The sequence below is a fragment of the Podarcis vaucheri genome (genome assembly GCF_965113315.1).
Source record: "Podarcis vaucheri genome assembly, chromosome: 5".
Taxonomy (NCBI): Eukaryota; Metazoa; Chordata; class Lepidosauria; order Squamata; family Lacertidae; genus Podarcis; species Podarcis vaucheri.
In genome coordinates, this window is record NC_138763.1 from 80967756 (window position 1) to 80981182 (window position 13427).

The 13427-nt window shown below is 42.5% G+C and overlaps 2 long non-coding RNA genes across 4 annotated transcripts; one reads left to right on the top strand and one right to left on the bottom strand.

Annotated features, from left to right (window-relative positions):
- Positions 1–294: 294 nt before the first annotated feature.
- LOC309532305 lies at positions 295–9770 on the bottom strand. Of its 3 annotated transcripts, none has more exons than XR_014219722.1 (6): positions 9488–9770; positions 7039–7206; positions 6771–6868; positions 4956–6151; positions 3983–4077; positions 295–573 (listed from the first exon to the last, which is right to left on the bottom strand). It is a non-coding gene; the product is annotated as an uncharacterized lncRNA (long non-coding RNA). The 3 variants fall into 3 exon arrangements; XR_014219723.1 differs by having other exon boundaries at positions 9470–9770; XR_014219724.1 differs by lacking the exon at positions 9488–9770 and having other exon boundaries at positions 7039–7763.
- Positions 9771–10479: 709 nt separating this feature from the next.
- Positions 10480–13088, top strand: LOC309532761. The gene is made up of 2 exons (XR_014220014.1): positions 10480–10659; positions 13000–13088. It is a non-coding gene; the product is annotated as an uncharacterized lncRNA (long non-coding RNA).
- The last annotated feature ends 339 nt before the right edge of the window (positions 13089–13427 follow it).

Consider the following 13427-nt stretch of genomic DNA (forward strand, 5'->3'; position numbering starts at 1 on the left):
AACCCAGATTGTGGTTTACCCCTCTCTCTTTTAAGCATGACCTACAGCCAAGATTTTTCCTGTGGCTGCAGGTTGTGGTTGAGGAGGTGAGTCCTTTTGATATCTGATCCTGCAAATCAAACTTAAAGAGACCAACCACAAATACACTGCATTTATCTGTTTCAAAAAGGCAGGATTCATTTTGTATTCCTGAAAATTTAATCCAAATTTTTTTTAACTAAAAAAAGGTGTTTTTTTAATTCTCTATTTTTTAAAACAACACCAAGACCAAGACCAACTTTTAAAGTTGGCTAGTACAAAAATCTGTGCCTTTATTTGCCTGAAATTTGGCATACTCCATCCACTCTGAAAGGGCTATTATGTCTGCAAATTCCACCCAAATCTGTCAAAAGACAAAAAGTGGTCAGGTTAGATGAGTGGAGTCCATCCAGAAGGCTCTTCCTTGAGAAGGCTTTAAGCTGAAGTTCAGATATTTACCACATGGGGCAGCCACATGCAGATCCTAGCAGATCCTGATTCATCAAGCAGCCAGGAAAGCTGGCAGGGTGGAATGCTGCAGGCTTGAAATGGAATCTGTGGGGGCATGTATTACGTTGAAAGAAAACACTATGAAGATGGTATACAGATGGTATATGACACCGGCTAGGCTTGCAAAAATGTATAAAATCTGTAATAAGTGTTGGAAGTGCAAAGAGAAGGAGGGCACATTTATGCACATGTGGTGGGAATGCAAAAAGGTAAAGGGGTTTTGGGAAACAATATATAATGAGTTAAAGAAAATGTTGAAGTATAATTTTGTAAAGAGACCAGAGATTTTTTTGCTGGGAGTAACTAGAAATGCAATAAATAAGAGGGATAGAAAACTTTTTCAGTATGCAATAACGGCAGCGAGAACCCTACTGGCCCAGAGATGGAAACAAGAAGAGGCACCGACTTTGGAAGAATGGAGAACAAAGTTAACAGATTATGCAGAATTGGACAAATTAACGGGAAAGATCAGATTTCAAAGAGACCGTAAGTTTCTGGAGGACTGGGAAAAATTTAGGGAGTATTTGGAAACTGTATGTGAGGATCATACAACACTAGTGTGTTTTAAAGAAGCTTTGTGGAAAAAAATAAGAAATATTGCAAGAAAGAAAATGAAGATAGGAAAATTTACTTAAAGGTGATATTATAATTAAGAAATGCGTAGGTGGAGGAATAACTACGGAAGATTACCAGGGGAATTGAGGGAGGTCCAATAAGTGAACTATGTGATGTATAAATTGAATGTTTGGAGATTCTAAGGAAAAACCTTTAATAAAAAAAATAAAAAATAAAATAAAAAATAAATGGAATCTGTGGGGTATTCAATAAGCATGGGAAGAAATATCATGCATAGGAACTATGATCAGCGCTGAGCACTGCTGAAGCCTGACCTGGAGCCGAGACTTCCGGGTTAGCGCCATCGGTGAATGGCGGAGTTCCTCCGACCGGAGGAACTGGCTCCATGGAAACTGGGTCTTCCCGCCGCGGCGAAGGTGGGGACCCGCTAGAAATCCCAGGCGGAGGAAGCCTGGGAACGTGGGGTTCAGCAGGGCACCAGGAGCGCCTCCCCTACTCACGGGGAACCCCATTTTGGGGTCCCGGAGTGAAGTGGGGTGAGCGGCGCGGTGCTGCAAACTGATTGCTACTTTCACGGAGTGAAGCCGCACAGCCATCACCGGAGAGCGCTGACTTTTTCCTGTGGACAATTGGGTTTAAAACAAGTACCCGTGAGTAGAAACGGAAAATTGGATGAAGAAATATCTTAATTTGGCACCGAAGCGGGAAGGTTCAAAACAGGAAGTCCACCTTCCGCTTTTTGTATATAGACTGAAGCAAAAACCTTGTAAGCTAAAGCCTGGAAAGTTGTTTAAAAAGTCTAAATTTCCTTCATTTATAACTACTGAAACCCCCTTGGAAGCAGGAGAAAAGGGGGGGACTTTGTTTAATGCCTGCAGGAGAGGGAGTGAAGAAAGATAAGTTTCCACCATCTCTAACCTGGGAATGGGGTGTCAGAGACAGAAATTGTTGGAGAGGTTCACTGACTGTGAATGGAATACTTTGACAGATAGCTAAAGAAGAGAAATAAACTGATTCCAATGTTGCCTTTTGCATTTTAAAGAAACAAAATATCTGAAAAATGAAAGTAATTTTCTTTTGTTGGACTTGCCTTAAAAAGATGGATACAAATAGAAATTGTCTCCTCTAGAGTGAGCTTACTAAATTGTTGCTGCAGCTTACTTGAGGACTACAGCTGTGAGATTAAGATCGTGGGACCAGTCCTTTTGACCTTGACTAAATATGAGCTGGGAGGAAGTTTTGGTGCTTGCTTTATGCAAGACAAATGCTTTGTTGGAACAGATGCATGAGAAGATGGACTTGATGAATGAGAAAGCGGATTTGATGACTGTTGTAGTCAATAACTGTGGACAAATAGGGAATATTGTCACAGAAACCATTCAGGGACCAACTCAGGAACCTGTAATGATTGGGCAAGTGCAGAAGATAATGAAGGAGGTTGCGGTTGCACCTCAAATAATACAAATGGAGAGACCCGAGGCCCTGCAGGAGAATAAGCCGTTGGTTTTGAAGATTGAAGTTGGAGTGGGCCAGGGGGAGTCTGGAGCTGAGGAGGTTCTTAACTTCGGAGAGACTTTGAAATATGCTCTTAAATATTTTTTGGACTACATTGATGACTGTGGGGAGTGGGACTGTGGGGAACGGGCTGGTTTGATGAAGGGAGACGGAGATAATTTTGGATTGGAACCTCCCAGAGACCTACTCCTCAATGAGAAAGGAAAGAAATTAAGAAAGAGACCAACAAAAGACAAGAAAAAGTGCAGGTATAAACAAGAAGAAGATCTGCAGAAGGGACATGGAAGAGACAAGGGCCTCGGACATAAGATTACCAGGTTGATGGACTAGATGGAATGGACAGTAAAGACTGACATGACCCGAGACCAGGAAGAAGAGACGTTGGATGAAGATTTGAAGAAAATTTATAAAGAAAAATTTTTATTTAGGGAATTAGCCTAAAATTAACGAATAGTAGGGAAAATGTTGGAATGAAACTATATGGCTCTAGTAGAAATGATATCAGGAGTTATGTATAATTGAGTATTAAGTTTTAAGCTCTAAGGTATTTTACGGTAAGATAAGGTTAAATAAATTAAGGCAATTTGAAACAGGTTAAATTGTTAAGATAAATTATTTAATAAAAATCGAGAAAGATGGAAAGAATTTGCTGAAATAACTAATTAAATTAGAATACAAAAAGGGAGGTGTGAGGAGGTCAATGAAACAAGCAAATGGAAGTTAAAGATATGTAATATGGGATTTGTGTCTTTTTAATCTTTTTTTCATCTTTTTATTGTATTGTTGTATTGGTTTTTATGTTTTGGTTTTTTTTCTACTTTTTATGTATTGTGGTGTTGTTTCTTATTTTTTTCTTTTTTTCTGTAACTCTGAAACCATTGATAAATATATATTTTTTTTTAAAAAAAAATGAAGCCTGACCTGGAGCCTTTCATAGTCCTATTAGGTCATGGGGAAATAATGCCTAGGTGTGTAGAATTATGCTGGGCCCTCCAAGGGCATCATAGCTCTGGGAACAGAGCATTTTGCACTCTGGTTCTGAGTGGCTCAGCACGATGGGGGCAGCAAAGCAGAGTGCTAGGGGTCATTGGTTCTAGCCTTGAAACCCCCCATTATGCAAGAAGAAAATAAAATGAAAATAGCCTAATAAACCATTCTCAAATTATTCTTCTGCTGAGCATGAAAATGAATATGCTTCTATTTCATTCTGCCCACCCTGTTGCACAGGTATGATTCAAAATGATTCATGTATTTTTATTATTTTGAAAAAAAAAAGAAGAAGCAATAGTTGCTCCAGGCGCTATAACGGCTAATTAACTAGGAACTATTTCACTTTGACAAGTCCGTATGACGGGATACTCACTAATGGATACGTTCAAGGTGTTCTGTTCTTTTCCTCCCCTTCCTAGCCATAGTAGAAAATAGTAATAATGGAAAATAGCAACCACTTAACACTCCCTTAAAAAGAAAAAATAGCCTAGTTTTTAAATTAATTACACATGCTCATATACAGAGCTAATGGGCATGGGAAGGCTTTTTTGTGCTTTTGCTTGAAGTCTCGGGTTTTGTGAATTACTAAGGCCATACAGAGGGGCAGATAAGACTATCCGAAGACTGGACAACACTGATATCTTCCAGCACTCAATGCTTTAAACAGGACTGAATTCCCTGTCAGGTTATCTGCTTCATACAGCTTTTCTGGATTTCAGCTCCTTATGCATATATTTCTGTATCTGTGCCTGAGCTACACGGACAATTGTCTTTTCTAATTAATAATCTGTACATGAGTTAAGATATTTTCTCTCCCTTATTTGGCTCATAGCATCCCGCCCCCCAAGACCTGGGCAAAGGAACAATCCCTCAGCTGTTTTTATTATAGATATATCTCATTGTTACTGCTGGCACTTATGTTTGCTCTACTGGCAGGAGATATTAAGGAAGGTAAGGGGAGAAGCTGTTTCCTTGGTGTTTAGCTTAATTGCACATCTGTGTTTTGTGCTGGTGGCCGAATGACCTTGACTTAACTTCTAGCATTGTTCATCTCCTTTGAGCCATTATAGTTTACATGTTAAATCACCATGCTGTTATTTCTGATCGTAGAGAGGGTGCTAATTTTGGTTTATATTACACACAGTGCCCAGAGATGCCACATTTCTGGAAACTGTATTGCCTTTATGGTCTTGTGAAGAATAATGAACACTAGGGGAAATACTCATCTGCAGATGTAGGGGTGTGAAAAGTTATTGTCAATCTTTTGTTTTAGCCATGTAAATTTCATCTGCAAGCAAAACAAAAATGAACATCCTTTATTCACATTAATCTCTTCCTATACGTACCCCAGAACATAAAAAGAGACCATCTTGTCCATCGCCCCGAGGCACTTCCAGAACAATCTGTTTCTTAAGCATTCATCCTGAGTTGGCTATTTAACGAACATTCATCCTGATTTTTTCGTGATTTTAGGTGATGCATTAAACCAAGCCGTATGAAGAATGGTTGAAGGAACTGGATATGTTTAGCCTGGAAAAGAGGAGACTGAGAGGAGATACGAGAGCCATCTTCAAATATCTTAAGGGCTGTCATATGGAAGATGGAGCAAGCTTTTCTCCAGCTCTGGAGGGTGAGACTCGAACCTATGGCTTCAGGTTACAAGAAAGGAGATTCCGACTAAACATCAGGAAGAACTTTCTGTCAGTAAGAGCTGTTTGACAATGGAACAGACTCCCATGAGAGGTTGTGGACTCTCCTTCCTTGGAGGTTTTTAAGCAGAGGCTGGATGGCCATCTGTCATGGATACTTTAGCTGAGATTCCTTCATTGCCAGGAATAATTGGGTGCACTCTTCCCACCTTGGATCAAATCTATGCTTCCAGGTGTCATAAGAAAGCTGCAGAGATAGTGCAGGATATTGCGCACCCCGGAAATGATCTCTTTCAGCTTCTGCCTTCTGGAAGAAGGTACAGGATTATAAAGAGCAGGACTAGCTGCCTGAGAAAGAGTTTCTATCCAAAAGCGGTTTTGGTTTTAAACACAGTGTATGGTAGTCTCTATGGGAGTATATTGTATTTAATTATGGGGTATCAGAGTTTTTAGGGGGTGAACCAGGCTGGGATAGCTGGGATTGTTGGTTTTTGAATGTCTGATGTAGATTTTTTCAATTTCGTTGTTCTGTATGGGACAATGACTATAAAGATTATCATATCAATTGGACTAGATGACTCTTGGGGTTCCTTCCATTTCTACAGTTCTGTGATTCTGAGTGCTATCCCACACTTTCCAGTGCATTTCCCTATCCCATTCCTTCTCACAAAACACCTGATCTTTGAGTGTAGAGGGTCTGTTTTACAAAACTTCCCAATGTGCTATAATTGTGCAACCTGAATTTGCCAGGACATGATTGAATCCCACTTGAAAATAGCAACAGTCTGAAAGTGCCCCTCTTCTCACACCAGAAGCCCATGGGAAGGCCACAAGAAGAACACGAGTGCAACAGCAACTTCAGTTATTCCCAGAGTCCCTTACCTCTCTCTAGCCTTTTGTGCTGGTCCCGGGGGGTGTGTGTGTGTGTGTTACTGTGAGGCGTGGTCAGAGTCCGGTCCTGGGCCGAGGGCCTGGAGACTGTCCACCAAGGGCGAAGCGGAGTCCAAAGCAAGAAGCCGGGTGTGGTTGGGAACTCTGGAAAAACAGGTCTGGGTGCTGGCAGAAACAGGTTTCCAACGTCGTTGCTCCCGCAACCTGGGATTGGGCTGACTGGCCTTTATCTCCTCTGAGGCCAGGGGCTGTCCCGGCCCACGGGTGACCCGCCTCTCCTGGCCTTAAGGTGAGCACTCCTCCTGAGAGAACCCAGTTCCCTCCGCCTCTCTGCCCTGAGCCTCTGCAGCTCAGGAGAGGCTGGAGGGTTACTGGACCCAGGGGGAGGCTCACCTTCCCCTGACAGGGCTGGGAGAGGCACACCTGCCGGCAATGGGTCCTCGATCACCTCCGGAGCCAGAGTGGATTCATCTGGTGTCTGCTCCTGAGGATTCGGCACAGGCGCAGGCCCTTCAGATTCAAGCCCCTGCCCCGGCTCAGCCGGCCCTGGAGGCAGGGACTCCTGTGCAGGCTGGGACTCCTCAGGTTCAGATTCTGAATCAGATTCCCAGGCCATCACACCTTTTCTTCTTCCTGTCTCTTGTCTCTTTCCTTGCTCCTAAGGAAAAGGGCTTGCCTTTTCTTGCTCATGAAATTCTGCAAAGCATCATGCGCTTCCACTGTGAAGGTATAAATAATATTGGCCCTAGGTGCCATATCTCGATAATGATGGTACGTATTTGATGCAGCCTCCAATACCACCACATACTGGATACAAAGCAAGAAATAAAAGAGCAGGACAAATGACATGAACTCACACAAAGCCTGTCCTCTGAAACGGGAGGCTTACCAATTGAATTCTCGTTGATTCCTTGGTGTCTTCAATCAAGATCACATTACTCGGTCAGAAGGTTACATGTGGTAATAGATGCAAGGAAAAGATGCAGCCAGGGTGACAGAAAATAGGATAAAGCTGTCTTGGAACCAGAAGTCAGAGGGCTGATGGGGGCTTCTGTAACTAAATGGAGAGAGAGAATCTGTTTGGGGGCATTAAGACTAGGACAGACAGCAAAACCAAGCTGCCTGGTTATTCTGTTATCTCTCTCTATAATAGACAGGTATTGATTGTCATCTCTTTGTCACACTCTTGCATCACAGTGCAGCATAGGTGAAATATATTCCTAGGACAGGACCATACCAATGCCGTGGTAAAGGCTATGCAGCCAGAATTAGTGACTTCCTTTTTCTTTGTCAACATGGGGCATGATGAAAATGCAAGCATCGTGAAACTGGAAGATGTTTCCTCTCCAGCTTTGCTCAGTCAGCGTGGCAATGGGCCAACTGGTTTGATAAACCCAGAAGATAGCTTCTCCTCTCAGGTTGGTATCTACAGTTTTTTTAAAGGGTTCCATATGTTCAAAAATATAGTAAAGGTTCGCTATCTATGCTAGCATTTGATTGGCGTTGGAGAGAAATTGAGTTGAGAAACAAGATGAAGGGTACATATTGATATAGGAATGTATTAGATAAAATGTAAAAAAATATACAATGATAAGAGTGCATTCATTTGTAAAAAAAAAACAAAACAGCAAGATTGACAGGAAGTCCGTAGTGTTGGTACAAATATTATTTTGAAATGGCTTTATGTCTTTGTTTTTTTCTTTTTTCTTTCTTTGGGTACATGAATTTGGTATATAAACTTTGTCTACATGTTGGAAATTATATTATAATATGCCCTGTAATGTAATATGATGATGTATACATATGTGACATAAGAACGTGTGTGTGTGTGTGTATAGGGTTTCATAAACTCGGTGAAGTGATTTCTTTTTAAAAGAAGTTTAAAATTGCACTTGGTGTTGGGATCATACCAACAGCATTGGGGTTCCTGTCTCTAGACTTACGGCATTTTGAGTTCTGGCAGGTACCTCAGCTTTATTATTAAGATGTGGCATGTAAATTCACCCAGACAAGCAATATTGGACTTTATCCCAGACTAGGAAGAGGGGCAGAGTGGGCTGTCTATGTAGCCATAGTTAATATGCAGGTGTGATAGCTGGAGTGCTAAACCTTGTTAGAGAAAAAAAGCAAGCCAAAATAAGACCTTGGGGGTGAGATATGGATCTTCTTTTTTCAGCTTATTAAAATGGTGTCTGTTCTGGTTTGGCACCTGAGGCTGTTTGTTACTCTCTGTCCATGTGTGTGGGGTCTGCATATGTGTGGATTTTTGAGAGGGTAAATGCACTTAAATATTGCAGAGCTTATAATTCTGTATGGACAGTAGCCATTAGTCATAAAGTCAGCCAACACATCTACAGGCACATCCACAAAATATAGTCCTTCCCCAAACTACCCATCTCTCAAGGGAATAAAACAGAATTACTGATACAGTGTTTACCAGCAAAAGAAGAGATATATATCTCTAGATACCTTACTGGACATTATTCAAGGCTGCTGAGATAATATATGTTTTTCAGAACAAGGCATGTAGCAGTGTCACTCAGCTAAGTTTCACTTATGGAATCCAGCTGCATAATGTAATCAAAGCTAAGCCTGAAGTAATCACCTTAAAAATAAAAAGAACGTTTTTATCAGTACCAAAAACGTTTTCCCTCATTTGGCAGTTTTTGGACACTCCTTCTGAAATTTTCCACTGATTTCTTTTTGAATTGCCCTCACTTGCCCTCACTTCCTATTCCTACATTTGATCTCGGTGCTGTCATCCAGTAGCCAAATCGGATGATTTATTTACTGGCATCTGGCAACAGCATCCCATCAGATGCAACATTGTGAGATCATCCTGATTTCTATATGATCCCCGGTCACATGTGCTGCTTTTTTGAAAATGATATAGTGAACCTTTCAAGCTGCAGAATGAAATAATGTATGTGATCATTGCCTCAGGGGTAGCAGGAAAGTTTCAGCATTATATTTTATAGTGAAGCTGCAAATATAGTTTTCTCAAGTGTTTGCTGAGTACTGTAGTACTCTTAAGGAGATCATGTGAAATCAATTATTAGTTTAGTGGCGAAATACACAAACATGCACAAAAAGGCAAGGACAGCAAATGTAACCTTTGAGAATCATTGCCCCATTTGTTCGGAAGATGTATGAACATTTTCTACTAGTCTGCACTCAGGGACATAGTTCCTGAGAAGTCTAGAAGGGCCATCCATTATACAGACCTTTATCAAGCATGCTAGTGTTTTTGCAGACAAATTAAGCAGCAATCATTTTGCCAGCCAACAACTAGGGATGGGGATAAATTCAATTCAATTTACCTTTATAAGCAAACCTACCCAATTTTCACTTTCCTAGGCAATACACAAACTGAAACACAGCCTTCCTTTGACATTTGCACTTCTCTGAATTTTTCAGAGCAGTTCCCCTGCCAAATAATGTGTATAAAAATTCATATACTAAGGTAAATAAAAATAGCATTGAAAAATGCATTACATAAGGTGAAATTGGACAAAGGCATAGATTAGGCAAAACTGCACACAAAAGATGTGGCTATTAGGAGAAATGTGCACTACTGTGCTGCTGAAATATTTTTCAGGATTTCTCGATTATCTAACAAAAGCTACTCTTCTCCTGGGTCCACCCCTTACCTGCCATACTATGACAAAGTTCCATTCCTGACCTGGCAAAGATCCTACCCAGGGACTTAATAAAACAAATATAAAAGATTGAAATTGTTTATGTGACTTCTTTCAGACAAGATAGTATCTCCCTCCTAGAGGAAGATCCTAAGCAGCTGCCAAGCACATGATTTTGCCTGGCAGGAGGAAATGAAGCAGGATAAAAAGGTAAAGGTAGCCTGACCGTTAGATCCAGTCGCGGATGACTCTGAGGTTGCGCATTCATCTCGCTTTACTGGCCGAGGGAGCCGGTGTTTGTCCGCAGACAGCTTCCGGGACATGTGGCCAGCATGACCAAGACACTTCTGGTGAACCAGAGAAGCGCACGGAAAAGCTGTTTACCTTCCCGTTGGAGTGGTACCTATTTATCTACTTGCACTTTGACGTGCTTTCAAACTGCTAGGTTGGCAGGAGCTGGGACAGAGCGACGGGAGCTCACCCCATGGCAGGGATTCAAACCGCCATCCTTCTGATCAGCAAGCCCTAGGCTCAGTGGTTTACACCACAGTGCCACCCACGTCCCCCCATGAAGCAGGATGTATAATAATAATAATAATAATAATAATAACAATAATAATAATAATAATTTATTATTTATACCCTGCCCATCTGGCTGGGTTTCCCCAGCCACTCTGGGTGGCTTCCAGGAATAGTGACTTTGGAAAGAAGGTGTTAGGCTCACAAGGATAATCTGCAGCAATGTGTCAAATCTGAGATGAAGAGGCCAAGATAAGATACGCCAGCAGAATCTTCTGGTTTTGTCGCTATGAGGATACAGGATGATGACATGACCTGTTGACCTCAGGAAAACACAGACCTCACAATGGTGGGTGAGAGAGAAATTGAATGCCTAAGTGAACCTGAGCAGAATAGAATATGAACAGAATGGCAACTATTCATTACCAAAAGGTCCCCCCTCAACAAGGACAAGTAGCCAGCGGCTGGGGAGGGAATCTGTCATGGCAATTGCCTCCTCCTCTGGGTGAGAGAACTGACTGCTGTGACAGAACTCTGTAGCTGCTACTTGACTCCAGTGTCCAAGTCTGATCATAGCCTGACCCATTTCCCCCTCATTTGTAAATTGGGAGGTGTAACCTACCTCAGAGGTTTGCTTGCAAAGGCAAAACAAATAAAGGTTGGAAAGCACCTCCCCAATTAAAATCCTTGTTTAGGGAAGCTTTTAATGTTTGATGCATTGCTGTATTTTAATATTGTGTTGGAAGCTGCCCAGAGTGGCTGGGGTATAAATAAAAAATTATTATTATTATTATTCCATCAAGTAGCGTTGACTTGTTCCATTTTTTGACCAGGGCCAACACAGGTGTGGCCAGGCACCTGTCCAAGACCCATGCTCCTGCAAGAGTCTCCTTCTCTTCAATAATGCTGCTTGTGGGCCTGCCCCTTGTCTCTGGCTCACGGGGGAAATGGCGGGAGGGAGGAGCACAAGCAGCAGCCAGTAGCAAGTGCTGCAAGAAGAAGTGGGAACTCCTGAGAGTTACGTGACAGAACTGGATTTAACAAAGTAGAACACTGATCCGTTTTAAATGCATACATGGCCAACAGGATTCCACCACAACACTGATAAAAGCCAGTTCCCAAAGTTCCATCTGGTGGAGGCTGCCCTCAGCCATCCGCCAACGCCCTGCTTTCTTACTTATAACCAGGTGGCTGGGATCCGACACTGGCTGTCAGCTCCCTCCTCCTAAGTATAAAAGTCAGCAGGGAGGAGGATGGAGGCAAAAACAAGGATTAGACACTGATTTGTTGTGTTGTCAACTACTGTTGCCCTCCCTGCTTCTGCCCTACCAATGCTCAGGACCGCAATACCTCAAGGACCGCCTCTTTCCATATGAACCTATCCGGACCCTGAGATCATCTTCTGCGGCCCTTCTTTGTGCGCCTCCTCCTTGCAAGGTCTAGAAGGTGGCAGCACAAGAACGGGCCTTCTCTGCAGCGACTCCCCATCTGTGGAATGCTCTCCACAGGAAAGTTCACCTGGCGCCTTCATTATACACCTTTAGGTGCCAGGCAAAAATGTTCCTTTTTAACCAAGCCTTTGGTTGATCTGATTGACATCCTATGCCCTTTTAAAATGTGGCTCTTTTTTGGGGGAGGGGGGTTATTTGGTGGTTGTTTTTATTTTGATTATATATATGGTGGTTTCTATGTTGATCTTTTCTGTGAACTGCCCTGAGACCTCCGGGTATAGGGCAGTACAGTGGTACCTCGGGTTAAGTGCTTAATTCATTCCAGAGGTCCGTACTTAACCTGAAACTGTTCTTAACCTGAAGCACCACTTTAGCTAATGGGGCCTCCTGCTGCTGCCTCGCCACCGGAGCACGATTTCTGTTCTCACCCTGAAGCAAAGTTCTTAACCTGAAGCACTATTTCTGGGTTAGCAGAGTCTGTAACCTGAAGCATATGTAACCTGAAGCGTATGTTACCCGAGGTACCACTATATAAAAATTCAAAAAAGAATAAGAATAAGAATGCCAAATGGATACCACCCCCCACTGGCTCCATCATATTGTACCTTCAAAAGCACGCACCTCAGAGAAGTATTTCCTCACCTGTGTTCCTACAACATGCAGGCCCTCAATCTTCATGCCCACCTCATTTGTCATAACAACAGGCATTTTGATAATGTGCTCCAAAAGTACTATGGGAATGTTACAGTGATTCTTTCTCTATAAATCAAAGTTATAATTAAAGGAGGGTGAGGGGGAATGGAAATGCCTAACCGGAGTTCTTCAGCTGTTCATCAAAATTCTGCAAGATTCAGATTACAGGAACTCTTTATCAGTTCTTAAATTGCTTGCAACCCCTCACCTCATAGCCTGAGGGTGTACAATGTAAAAACGGAGAGAACATTCTCGGAGCATTTCCGTGCTCTTACGCGGCATTTATAATAACAGAGGCACAAGCAATCTTTATGTAAGAATATGCGTTTTGTCTTGATGACTGGGGGCAGGTGAAGAATGTTACAGCTATGAATTTAAAGCATGCACACAATTCTGGAGTCTGCGGCGTCTGGATTACTAAACATCTCTAAGTGCCTTCGGGAAATGCATGGAGGTGGGGTTGCTGATGGCAGGGCCATTCATTTATTTTCAAAAATAGAAGGTGCCGTGGCAGACAAAAATAGTCATCCATCTTCCACTCTATTCCAGGAGCAATGCCCTGAATCTGAGGCCAGAAGGCAAGGGCCATGGTCCAAAACACGCATCCATGCCTGTAAATAAATGCATTTGAGTCAAAAGCCAGGGTGCCTACCTTTTTGCAATTGTTGCCCCTTGGAAAACATCAGGGAGTTTTATTTCTTAGTCCCAGATTATAAACATGGGGGGGGGGGCAAGCCACCAGGATGCGTATTGCTTCTCAGTATATAAGATGAATGTATGGCAGAGATGGGGATGCGGGTGGCGCTGTGGGTTAAACCACAGAGCCTAGGACTTGCCGATCAGAAGGTTGGCGGTTCAAATCCCTGCAATGGGGTGAGCTCCCATTGCTCAGTCCCTGCTCCTGCCAACCTAGCAGTTCGAAAGCACATCAAAGTGCAAGTAGATAAATAGGTACCGCTCCAGTGGGAAGGTAAATG